This window comes from Azolla caroliniana, unplaced genomic scaffold (genome assembly GCF_043228905.1).
Source record: "Azolla caroliniana isolate FFs.n. ecotype wild unplaced genomic scaffold, voAzoCaro1.0.p SCAF_34, whole genome shotgun sequence".
In the NCBI taxonomy this organism is placed as follows: domain Eukaryota; kingdom Viridiplantae; phylum Streptophyta; class Polypodiopsida; order Salviniales; family Salviniaceae; genus Azolla; species Azolla caroliniana.
In genome coordinates, this window is record NW_028230469.1 from 146,659 (window position 1) to 159,559 (window position 12,901).

Here is a 12,901-nt window from a genome sequence, read left to right on the forward strand (position 1 = left end):
CGAATAAATTACATAGCCCCTTTTCCCGTGTCTCGTGAAGAGCGTTCGTTTCAATACATAATGTACAATGGCCGTGGCCGAGTCTCGAACTCCTGAAATCTTCGTATTTCCAAATCAAAACTACTTCCAAAAACAATATGTATGTAGATACATATTGTGGAACAAACACAAACACATACATAGACAGAGACAGAGGCATACACTCGCTTGCACTAAGTTTTTGATACTAGAAGCACCTAGGCAGGAGGAGCCTTGAAAAGAACCAACAAATGATGATGGCCACCACCTCTCTTTTGCCGGGGGAGCTTTTTCATTGATTGCATATGTGGCAACATTCATTCGAAAATGGACATGGACTACTCCCACGCACACACTTCACCTATCTTCTTATTTTCTTCGTTTGATCTTATCGCTACAATGCCACATATGAAAAATGTTACTTCTTCTTCATTTTTTCAAGATGAATGTGTGATCATTTGCTTGTTCCATTATTGAATATTCAACCTAATTGTGATGTTCTTCTATAAATATTTTAACACATAACGAAGTCAATTCCCCTTTAACGCTACAACAGTTGGCCATTTGGTCCAATTATCGATATAGCCACCAATACCTATTTGTACCTTGCTTGGCTTTTAGGTTGCACACTAGTCCCACAAAGTTGAGCCCCCCAATGTGGAAGGTTCCCAACGACTAAATTGAATGGGCCATCGCACAATCTTAAAACCCTTCATTCGGAATATTCATCTAAGTGATACCATTGGTCATATATCCCCAAATATGTATTCCTTGTATGTTTCTCTATTTCTCATCTTCCCACACACATATTTAGAGTATTTGTTCCACTGCCCTTTTGTATAGACTTCATACCATTCCCTGTTATAAAGATTCATCCAAATCTTAGGTTAGTGGTATGACAATTGAGATGGTTTTTAATACACCTTGCATATAGCAAGGGTGATCACACTCTTATGCCAATGGTATTACAAGTGAGGTGGGTTTTATTAAATGTATGTGTTTGCCCCACCACACCATTTTTACATAGTGTGATGGTTCAACTCGCTACCTTGACATGTTGTCATGAAATACATCGTTGCATGTGAAACGGGAATAGAACCATTGGGGACTTGAATAAGAGAAAATGGGATTGGCCGCGGCGTTGATTTCGGAATATTCGTGGATTCAAGTTTGATGTGAAAAAATTTAATTACACTTATGTATATGTTTGTATATTCATGAGTGTGTGAACGAATACAAGCAAGCTTGAATGTAGGTAGGTAAATATGTGTAGGTAGATAGGTAAAATATGCTTGGTGTAGTGTAAGTATTTTATTGGTAATCTAGACGGCAGTTTGGGAAATAACATATTGTTTCTGACACATGGTAGGGTTCTAAGTGTTAAAGCTAAATATAATGGTCTAGGTGAAGGATATAAAAGAGGACTAAGGTAAAATATGTATGAATGTGTTTTCCGGGTGTGTACGTTTTCATGTAAATGTATAGACATTTGGTTATGTGCATGTATGTGAACATATATGGGTAAGCATATTAAGTGTTTGTATATAAATGGAAAGGTGTATTTCTAGTGCATTGGAACCAATTAATTTCTTTTCATTTCCTAAAGTGTAAGTAAAAGGTGGGGGTAGAGATTTTATTCATTTATTTGGTTTCAACATGTGAAGGAAAAGTGTGAACAAAACGTGGACTCGACCCAACTTGCCGCTTGTGTGGTGAAGCGACATAATCATCTCAACACTGCTTTGTGGTATTGCGTATGAAATATGGAGGCGAAGTTTACGGATACTAGCTTACAGTGGAGGTTATGGAGAGGTCTCATGGATGGTGCCCCAATGGCTCACGACGGACCAAGAATTGTGGTTTCCCAATTCAACAAATCGGGCCCCTTTATGCAATTGGAGCAGGGAACTAGTAGGACGACTGATTCTCCATCCTGGTCACAAATAAAGCAACCAGAGTTGAAATCATTGTGGACCACACTTGCAGGTCTAACAACATGCCAAATATGGAAGCCCATCCCTCAAGCAAAGGTAATCATGGAACTTTGGGATCACCTTATCGCCTTCCTTTGTGGGTCATATCGAGATATTCAAGGCAACATGGACTTGGTGTCCATGGCACTAGCAATCTTCATTTTGAAATGGAGTGGAACGCCGACGCAACAATTGTTGGGCGACAATATACAATGGTGCAATCTCCCGCCAAAATGGCTCTTCCCACCAAGGACTCCCCCATGTGACATCCCCCCACCATTCCTGAATTGTAGCAATATCACTTTAGGCTTCATGTTTTTTGAGTTAATCGAAGCCACAAAGCTCTATATGAGGCATGGCTCTTGTACATATGATACCTCTTGTATTTCTTCCTAACTAATGGGTAGCAAATTCTTTTGGAAAAAAGAAAGAAAAGTGAGAAGGATTATAATTCTTAGGGAATGATTTGAAATCAGATTTAAAATAACTTATTCTACCTCCAAGTGTTAAGTTCTTTCTCTCTAGAATGGTTATGGTTATGGTAACTACATCTACAACGCACCTTACTGTGAATGAAACTATTTGTATCCATTACCCTTTTACAATTCATTCAAGTCATTCTAGAAACAATACTTGAATGATCCATGCCTTACTCTTAATTATTCAAACTCTCTGTATCCATTACCCTTTTACAATCGATTATTTGATAGATTTGGATTGTGACGAGATACACACCGATCATTTGATAGGACCGCCCAATGATTGCAGAAGTGGTGTTTGAAATGTCCATGAGGAAGGAGCTCCTTGATTGAGGACTTTCCTTGAACACTATGTTGTACTAAAAGAAAATTCTTTGATGAGGATTGAGTTAGCTTGATCCTACAATGGACGATAATTTTGAAGTCTTTCACACTTGTTTGCATTTTTATTAAAAACCATTTAAAAAAATTAAAATTAAAAATGAAAAAAATCATAAAACTTAAGAATAATATATATGCATATAAAAAAATGTGAATCAATTTATTCAATTATTTCTAAATAAAACTCGTGTTATAATTGTCAGCTAAACAACACCATAATCGTGTATAAAACATGAGATTGAACTGTCACATATAATTACACATTTTGACTATTGATCACCCCTCACTTGTAGAAGAGGCTATTCTACATCATTATAAAAAAAAAAGAGAAACGGAGAACACCAAAGTTATTGAGTTTCTTGTTCTTGGATTGACAAAATATACTCCATTAATTGCTCCAGGATAAAGGCATTTTGAGTAACTAATCACCCCTCACTTGTAGAAGAGACTATTCTACATAATTATAAAAAAAGAAGAGAACACTGAAGTTATTGAGTTGCTTATTCTTGGATCGACAATATATACTCCATTAATTGCTCCAGGATCAAGGCATTTTGATTAACTAATCACCCCTCACTTGTAGAAGAGAAACAATATATTTTACATCATTATATATAAAAAAAGAGAAACGAAGAACACTGAGGTTCTTGAGTTGCTTGTTCCTACATCAACAATACTTACTTCGTTAATTGCTTAAGGATTAAGGAAATTATAAAAAAAAACAAATTAATACAAAAAAACGTTAACCTCACTTTGATACAAAGTGTTAGAAACTTAATTAATGTTAAGAATTATTAAAAAGGAAAATAAGGATCCATTATGCACTACCGGTTCGGGCTTGGTTGCGGCAATTAGATAGTAAGGCATGTGGTTTTGGTTGTGGATGTATGATGGAATCAATTAAGCATGTATTGTGGTATTGTCCTAAAATTATGCAAGTATGGCAGAGAGTATTAAGGTTATTGATATTGATACATGCTAATTGTGTGATCAATTGGGGTGCGGTTAGGTGGGCATTCTAGAGGGACAACTCTTGTTATATGAAAAGGAGGATATAATGGAAGCCTTTCACATAGTTCCTTCTCATATACAAATGGTTCAACCTTTTATAGGTGATTGTTTGCAATTTAGGGATGATATTATTTGGAAGACAATTTCATCTATTATGATGTGGGTAATTTGGAAGGCACGATGCACATCAATATTTGACAATGCCACTAAGGATGGTTCTGTTATGATTGCTGAATTCTGGTTGTTACTTGTTCATACATTACGTGGTCAATATGAAAGTTTCATAGGCAATGTTGATGTCATTTTCAGGAAGCAAATGCATTTTAAAGGGTTATGGGACTCTATGCTCATTTTTAGGGAAGATGGAGATCACATAGTTTGGATGTATGTTGTCCCCGTCATTTTGGGAAACAATGTTTACTAACTTTGTTTATGGACACACTGTTGGTACATACTTAGTTGGTATAGGTTACATTGCATGCTGAGTTGCAGTTTGCGAGGAGTAAACGATAAAAATCCTGGATATATGGTGTACAAATATGTGTAGTTCTTTTATTTGTATATACACATCAAATCGACTATGAGGAGACATATGTGGTAGGGAAAGACATTGATGGTCATCCTAAATATGGGAAATTTAAGAGAAAACAGGGGAAGAGAACATTATGGTACCAACACTTAAAAGAGAAATGAAGAGAATGTCAAAAGAAGATTTCAATGTTGTGGCATTTCTCAAAACTTGTGCTCAGAGGAAGTATCTTTGTGAAGGTTCTAGAATACATGCATATATTGTGAGAAAAGGGTTGCTTGGAAAAATCCTGTATTTAGCAACCGCTTTGATGAACATGTATGCTAAGTGTGGTGCTCTTTTGAAAGCACAAAAACTGCTCGGATAGTTGCCAATCTGAAATGTTATATCATGGAATGGCTTCTAGATGGACAAGTGAAAACTATAGGTGTAGAGCGATTCCGATGGCCATAAGTATTAGTTCAACCATCTCTCTGTGGAAATTTCCATGGAAATAGGCTACAACTCAAATAATGATAATGCAAATTTCCATGACCTTGCCAATTGTTGCCCACATACAAAATGTTGAGTCTTTAGAAGAATAGATCATTGAGCAACAACCACCACGATGCTTGAATCTTTGTTTTCCCATGCACCAATCCTTCGCGCTCAAATAGATATCCATGATTTATCTTGTTGACACATATTTGTAATCATGCAAAACTATAAACCATGAAATGCAAATATCCATGGAAAATAGGCTACAATTCTACCATGAAGTGTGATGTGGATATCCGGAAATACCTTTATGGAAATGTTGTGCTCAGTGGAGGATCCACTATGTTTCCTGGCATTTTTGATAGGATGGTCTACAATAATTTTTGGGTATGCTTGAGAAAGCTTCATCTTTGAGATGTGGTATGCTTGAGAAAGTAAGAAAAGTACTGGAAGAGCTTCATATTGGAGATGTGATTCCTTGGTTAGCCCTTATTGTTGGACATGCTCAACAAGGACAAGGACATGAAGCCCTGAAGTGTCTCAAACACATGGAAAGTGAGGGCTTATCTCTTGACCGGATAACTTTATTGTGTGTGCTGAGTGCATGTGATCACTCTGGGCTCATTTATCAAACTCAACTTTTGTATTTATAATGATTTTATAATATCAGGGCATATCTTTTATTAAAATAATAATAATAATAAGGAAAATAAGGAAGAAAGGGTGAGAAGTGGATCCACGTCCCCTACTAGTGTCCCATACCACCATGTACAAACACGTATCATACATTGGGTTTGAAGGAGGCACATGTGTATGAAGCTAGAGCTTTGCCACGTTGTCAGAATCTCTATCTCAAAAAGAAGAAGAAGAGATTCTCTTCGTGAAGGTAGATAGCCTTCTTATATATGCAACCCTAGGCCCTTGTGTGTGTTTCACACTTGGTTGCTTTTTTAATAAAAACAAGTCAAGTGATGAAACCCTCCACAACTATCTCCCATCGTAGGATTGAGATAACTCAATCCTCACCCCCCATCCTTAAAATTTAACCCACAACTACGGTTACAGTTATATGCTCGTAACAAGAGCCCACTAATCATGAGTCTCCATATGAATACCTTTGCACGAAATGACAAATGGGAATGCAAACCACCTTGCAATATTTGCCACCGCCGCACATTTGACTTAGTGCATATATTCAACACCTTTCCTACTTTAGGTGATAGCCAAGATAATGATGCCATTGCATAGTGACATGTAACAAGCGTGTACCATCATTTAACTGCAAGTCTACCCAAGGTGCAACATTTGTTTTCATTGGCAAACATCCATGCAACAATGATATCTCTTGTAATTTCACCCAAATAAATCCATAATTTGTGGGAATATATAACCATTGTTTGGATTCTTCAAATTCCAATAACCTTTGAGATTCATTATCAATTACATCTCTCAAATCCACAACCCCCAATTGAGATAAATGTTTGAGTTGAGGTTTTCGCTTCTCCTTTCCATGCCAATGCAACACTCAAGAAGAAACAAGCAATTCATTTTGTAAAGAATGACAAAGTTCTCGATTAATTGATGGTGCCAACTCAAATAATGATAATGCAAATTTCTACGACCTTGCCAATTGTTGCCCACTGTAAAAAGTAGCGTGCGGAAGCAAGTATGAAGACCGAACAGAAGGAAGAACGCTCAGGTTTAATGGAGAGCTTGAGCTTACGCAGTATACACGGGAGAGACAGAGATAGTGAGAGAGAAAAAACAAGAACTATATTCAACAAAGAAGTACTCAATCTCTATTCACTACTTTATACATATGTGTGTTCAATGAACACTTTTATACAAGTCCTAGAAGGACTGACAGAAGGACTGACAGTACTTCAATGCTCATTAAGAGCTCCTACACTAACTCCCAAATATATTCCTTACGGAATATCTTTCCTAACGGCCTCCCGGTTTACGCACCGATCCGGCCCTACCTACGCACCGGTCTGCGTATCGGTTTACGCATTCGGCCTAACCGATCAGTCCCAACTGATCCGGTCCTCAGCTTCTTCAGCCGATTCGGCCGATGTTGAGCTTGTCTCTCAACACTCCCCCTCAAGCTCAACTTGAGGCTCTTCGGGCTCACAACTCTGGTTCCTCCTGGCTTCACGCCTCGTTCGCGCTCCTCGACCTGTTCGACTCCGCGTGCTTCGACCCTTCCGGTCGGCTTGTCTGCTCATGTGGCCCTTATCAGCTCTTTTGCTGTTGCGGTGTTGACGCTTCTCCTGCTGCCTTTTCTTCTGTTTGGGCCTCGGTTGATTCAACGTATCTGAATCAAACATCCGAACCGACTTGGCTACCTCCGATCGGTTTTCGCTCTCGTCCGAGTTGGCTGTCTCCAACTTGTCTTCGGTCTTCTCGCCCTCGATGACGTCATCTTCCTCATGCGTGGTTGGCTTCGGCTCTCTCCTTCGGCTGCTCCCCTTCTGTCCGCTTCCGGACTTTTCCGTGGGTCCGCCCTCGGCTTCGCCGTCTCCACTCCTTTCCTGTTGCCTTGCTTGGTCGATCGAGACTGTTCTCCCCCTCAAGTTTGGCACGTCGAGGTGACGCAATCCGAGCGCACTTGAGAATTGCCGCAACTTGTCCAGACCAAGAGGCTTTGTGAAGATGTCGGCAGTCTGCCGATCCGTCGACACGTACTGAAGTTCGACTTCACCGGAAAGGACACGCTCACGGACGAAATGGTAGTGCACCTCAATGTGCTTGGTTCGTGCGTGGAAAACGGGGTTTTTCGCGAGTTGGATGCTGCTGAGGTTGTCGCAGTAGATCGTCGTCGGATCTGACACCTCCTCTTGCAGGTCCCTAAGTAGCCGCTTCAACCATATGGCTTCGCATGTCGCGATAGCCGCTCCTCGGTACTCAGTTTCGGTGCTCGACAGTGCAACTGTCGGCTGCTTCTTACTGCTCCACGTGATCGCGGCACTCTCGAGGGAGAACGCGTATCCGGATGTGGATCGGCGATCGGCGGCGTTGCCAGCCCAATCAACATCGGTGTAGCCGACTAACTGCGCGGCTGCACCAGTCCGATATAGCAGTCCCCGGTCCTTAGTGCCGTTGACATACCGAAGTATGCGTTGCGCACACTGAAGGTGCTCCTCGGTAGGTCGTGCCATGAACTGACTGATCACTCCGACCGGATAACTGAGGTCGGGTCGGGTGATGGTCAAGTATATGAGGCTTCCAACAATTTGTCGGAACCTCGTCGGGTCGCATACCATTCCCGTATCGGGACGAAGCTTGACGGTTCTGTCCAGAGGAGTCGAGATGGACTTACAGTCGGCCATCCTGAATTTGAAGAGCATATTCAGCGCGTAATGACGTTGGCTGATTAGTATGCCTTCGGGGCTGCAGATCACTTCGATCCCGAGAAAGTAATGAAGGTCCCCCAGATCCTTCATGTCGAACGATGTCGCAAGCTGGAGATTCACGCGGTCGATTTCACCTAGGTCGGCGCCGGTGATGACCAAGTCATCAACATATAGTAGAATACTAACCGGTCCGAGTCGACCTTTCCGGATGAACAGGGAAGAGTCCGATTTTGACGCGACGAAGCCCATTCGACGCAAGTGTTGCGTGATCTTCATGTTCCAGGCATGTGGGGCTTGCTTCAGTCCGTAAAGGGACTTCTTCAGTCAGCATACTGCCGAGGAGTTCGTTCCAGAGTGAAATCCGGGGGGCTGTACCATGTACACCTGTTCCTCAAGGGCACCTTGCAGGAACGCATTCTTTACATCCATCTGATGTAAGTGCCACCCCTTCATCGCAGCTACTGTGAGCAAAACACGGTCGGTCGTCATTTTTGCGACCGGCGCAAACGTCACGTAGTAGTCAATGCCGTGTTTCTGCGTGTAGCCCTTTGCCACTAGTCGAGCCTTGTACCGGTTGACCGAGCCATCGGTGTTGTACTTGACCTTGTACACCCACCTACACCCGATCGGCTTCACACCCTTCGGTGCGTCAACCAGGTCCCAGGTCTCGTTCTCCGCCAATGCGTGCATCTCTTCCTCCATCGCGGCACGCCAAGTCGCGTCTTTAGCCGCTTCTGCGTAGCTCTCCGGCTCACGCACTTCCGCTACACGGGTCATGTACGCATAATGATGCGCCATGTCCTCGTTGTATCCGAACCGCAAAACAGGATTCTTCTGGCGGGTAGATCCGCGTAATCTCACATTAGCCGATGTCGAAGCCTTCTCGATCGACGCAGACTTCACCTTTAAAGACCCGTCACCGGTTCCCTCGGAGTCGGACTCGCATCGGTCTGACTCGTTCTTATCCGTGCCGGAATCTGACACCTTCTTCTTCCCTTTCTCTTTGCGCGTAAGCCGTCTCCTCAGCTTCCTGCGCGGGGAATGCACGGCCGAGTCTCCACTACTCGCCGACACTTCATCGGACTGGTCGTACCGACTCAGTCGTCCAATCGGTCCACTTAAACGGAGTGAAATCGGACTCTCTTCGCGAGTCTCGATTTCAGGCTCATCTGGAGGCATCTCGGCCTCACTGACCTCATCGTCAAAGCTCGGATTGGAGTCGGGTTTCGGAGTCGAGGGTTGGTACCAAGACGCGGACTCGTCAAACACAACGTCGCGATTAACACGCGCTTGTTTGGTGCAAGGGTTATAACACTTATAACCCTTCTGCTCGTCCGAGTAACCGACCAAGATGCATTTCTCGGCCTTTGCGTCCAGCTTCCTCCTTTTCTCCTTTGGTACATGCACATACGCAATGCTACCGAACACCCTCAAGTGTCGCAAGTTCGGCTTCGTTCCAAAATATAGCTCGTGCGCCGACACTTTGTCTCCGATCCGGTTCTGGATGTATACCACGGTCCTTACCACCTCGGCCCAGTAGAACTTGGGCAAGCTCTTCTCCTCCAGCCTTGCCTGTGCCGCTTCCACAACTGACCGATTTTTCCTCTCGGCCACGCCGTTCTGCTCCGGCGTGTATCTACAACTGAATTCACGCCGAATTCCCATTTGTTGTAGATAACTGTTGAATTGACCGGAAAAGTACTCTTTCCCGCCATCCGATCGCAGGCACTTGATCTTTCGTCCCGTTTCCGTTTCCACGAACCCTTTGAGGTCCCGGAAACAATCGAAGACTTCGCTCCTCCTCTCAATGAGGTAGATCCACGTGTGCCGCGTGTGGTCGTCGATGAAGGAGACGAAATATCGGCTCCCGCCAAGACTAACGTTTTGTGCCGGCCCCCATACATCGGAGTGTATAAGGTCGAGCTTGTTCCGGCTCCAGTTTCACTCGTTTGGGAAAGGAAGTCGGTGTTGCTTCCCGAGATGGCAGGCTTCATAAATTTGTGCCTTTCGGCCACTAAATTTTGGCAATCCGAACACTACCTGTTTCGATTGCAGATCTTGAAGCCGTTGGTAGTTGACGTGGCCTATCTGCTTGTGCCACAAGTCGATGTCCGACTTGGATTTTTGTCCCTTCGCGAACATTGCGGTGCCGCCGTCAGTGGAATCGAGGATGAACATCCTCCCATCTTTGCGCCCTTGCGCAATCACACGGCCTTCTTCCTCGATGAAGCACCCGAGGTGTGTAAACCGAACCTCCATCCCTTGGTCGACGATCTGTCCGACCGAGACCAAGTTCTTCGTGATTTTCGGGACGTGCAACACGTTCATGAGTTTCCCTTTCTGCCCGACATGGCTAAGGGGAACTTCTCCGACATTCGCGATCGGATGCAGAGTGTCGTCTCTAGTTGCGACTACTCTAGGTTGTATCAGTTTTTCAAGGTACGAGAACCACTCCTTATGGCTCGTCATGTGGTTTGACGCGCCGGAGTCTTCGTACCACACCTCGTCCGATCTCGGGGTGTTCTGTTTCATTGAGTTTGCTTTGTGTCTCGTCACGAAGGCAGACCCTTCTCCAGCTCTCCGGGAGTCTTTGGCGTAATGCGATCGCTGCCGATTTCCCTTGTCGGTATGTCCGGAGCCGTTTCCGGAACCGGTTCTCTCCGAATCGGCGCGCTTCTTCCAGCACTCACTTTCCCTGTGGCCTTTCTTGCCACAGTACTAGCACTCCGCGATGGCCTTCCCTTGCCGGTTCTCATCGCTTCGACTCCCCCTGTTTCCGGAGGGTCCAGAGTTGCTGTCGGCATCACTTCGGTGCCTTCTTCCTTGATCTCGTCGGCCGCCGCCATTGCGCGCCGACTCGCCTCGTCCTCCACGTCCACGGGGCCTATCTCCCTTCGTGTACAACATTCTATTGTCTGTGTGCGTGCTTGTAGACGCACCCGCGTGGTTCTCCTCTACCAGGAGCATTGACTGTAAGTCGAAAAAGGACGACGTACTCTCCCGGGTACACACAACCGTTCGGAATGCTCTGAACTTCGACGCCAAACCTCCGAGACAAATCTGGACCATCTCGCTCTCCTCGATGTTCACCTCTATGGAGGCGAGGGAGTCGCAGATATCCTTGATCTTTGAGGAATAGTCCGCCACCGACAAGTCCCGTTGTCGTAGGTTGCTCAACTCCTGTTGGAGCTGAAGCTTCCTGGCTGTGGTGCTCGCGGCGAAAATCTTCTTAAGATTTTCCCACGCACCCTTCGGCGTCTTTGCATCCCGAACATAGCTCAATAGCTATTCGCCCACACACGACGCGAAGCAGTATAATACCCTGCTCGCCGATTGCTCCCACGACAGGAAGTCTCTGTGTGTCGATTCGGGTGCCGCGTCATTAGCTCCTTCGACATAACTCCAGTAGCCGTGCCCGAGCAGGTACTGGTGCATCTTGTAGGACCAAGACGCGTAGTTGGTTCTGTCGAGCTTCTCTGTTGGAAGCGAGCTCGCCATGCCTCTATCCATCGCTCTTCTTGTTCTTCTTCGTCAAGCTGTGTCGGCTGCAGAGAGGTTCTCAACCCTCGCGCTCTGATACCATGTAAAAAGTAGCGTGCGGAAGCAAGTATGAAGACCGAATAGAAGGAAGAACGCTCAGGTTTAATGGAGAGCTTGAGCTTACGCAGTATACGCGGGAGAGACAGAGATAGTGAGAAAGAAAAAACAAGAACTATATTCAACAAAGAAGTACTCAATCTCTATTCACTACTCTATACATATGTGTGTTCAATGAACACTTTTATACAAGTCCTAGAAGGACTGACAGAAGGACTGACAGTACTTCAATTCTCATTAAGAGCTCCTACACTAATTCCCAAATATATTCCTTACGGAATATCTTTCCTAACGGCCTCCCGGTTTACGCACCGATCCGGCCCTACCTACGCACCGGTCTGCGTATCGGTTTACGCATTCGGCCTAACCGATCAGTCCCAACCGATCCGGTCCTCGGCTTCTTCAGCCGATCCGGCCGATGTTGAGCTTGTCTCTCAACACCCACAAACAAAATGTTGAGTCTTTAGAAGAATAGATCATTGAGCAACAATCACCACGATGCTTGAATCTTTGTTTTCCCATGCACCAATCCTTCTTGCTCAAATAGATATCCATGATTTATCTTGTTGACAGATATTCGTAATCATGCAAATCTATAAACCATGAAATGCATTTCCAAATCCAATATTGCCACACCACCTAATTGTTTGGGAGTAGTCAAATGATCCCATGAAACTCCCATGTTTTCTCCCTTTTGCCACAACATGTACTGAAGAGGTTGGAACAATGTTTGTAAAGTCTTCTTAGTCCAAGGGAGTAGTGGTAAAAAATAGAATAACATTCGTATCATGATACATTGCACCACTTTGAGTTGACATGAAATGACCATAATTGAGACCTCCTATACATAAATCTATCCTTCGATTTACTACCAATCAAGTAAATCAATTGCAACATCAACACCCAATGGATACCTTGAATGTCGATAAATCGATCATTGTGTAACCATTAACTCTCGCCATCCCAAACATTCTGAATCACTCTTCGTACAAGAAATAAGGCAATCCGTCCTCCAATTTATATGCAATCCTGAAGCCAAGGCAAATTGGTCCAAACTTGTGTACTCATTTCAATATATTT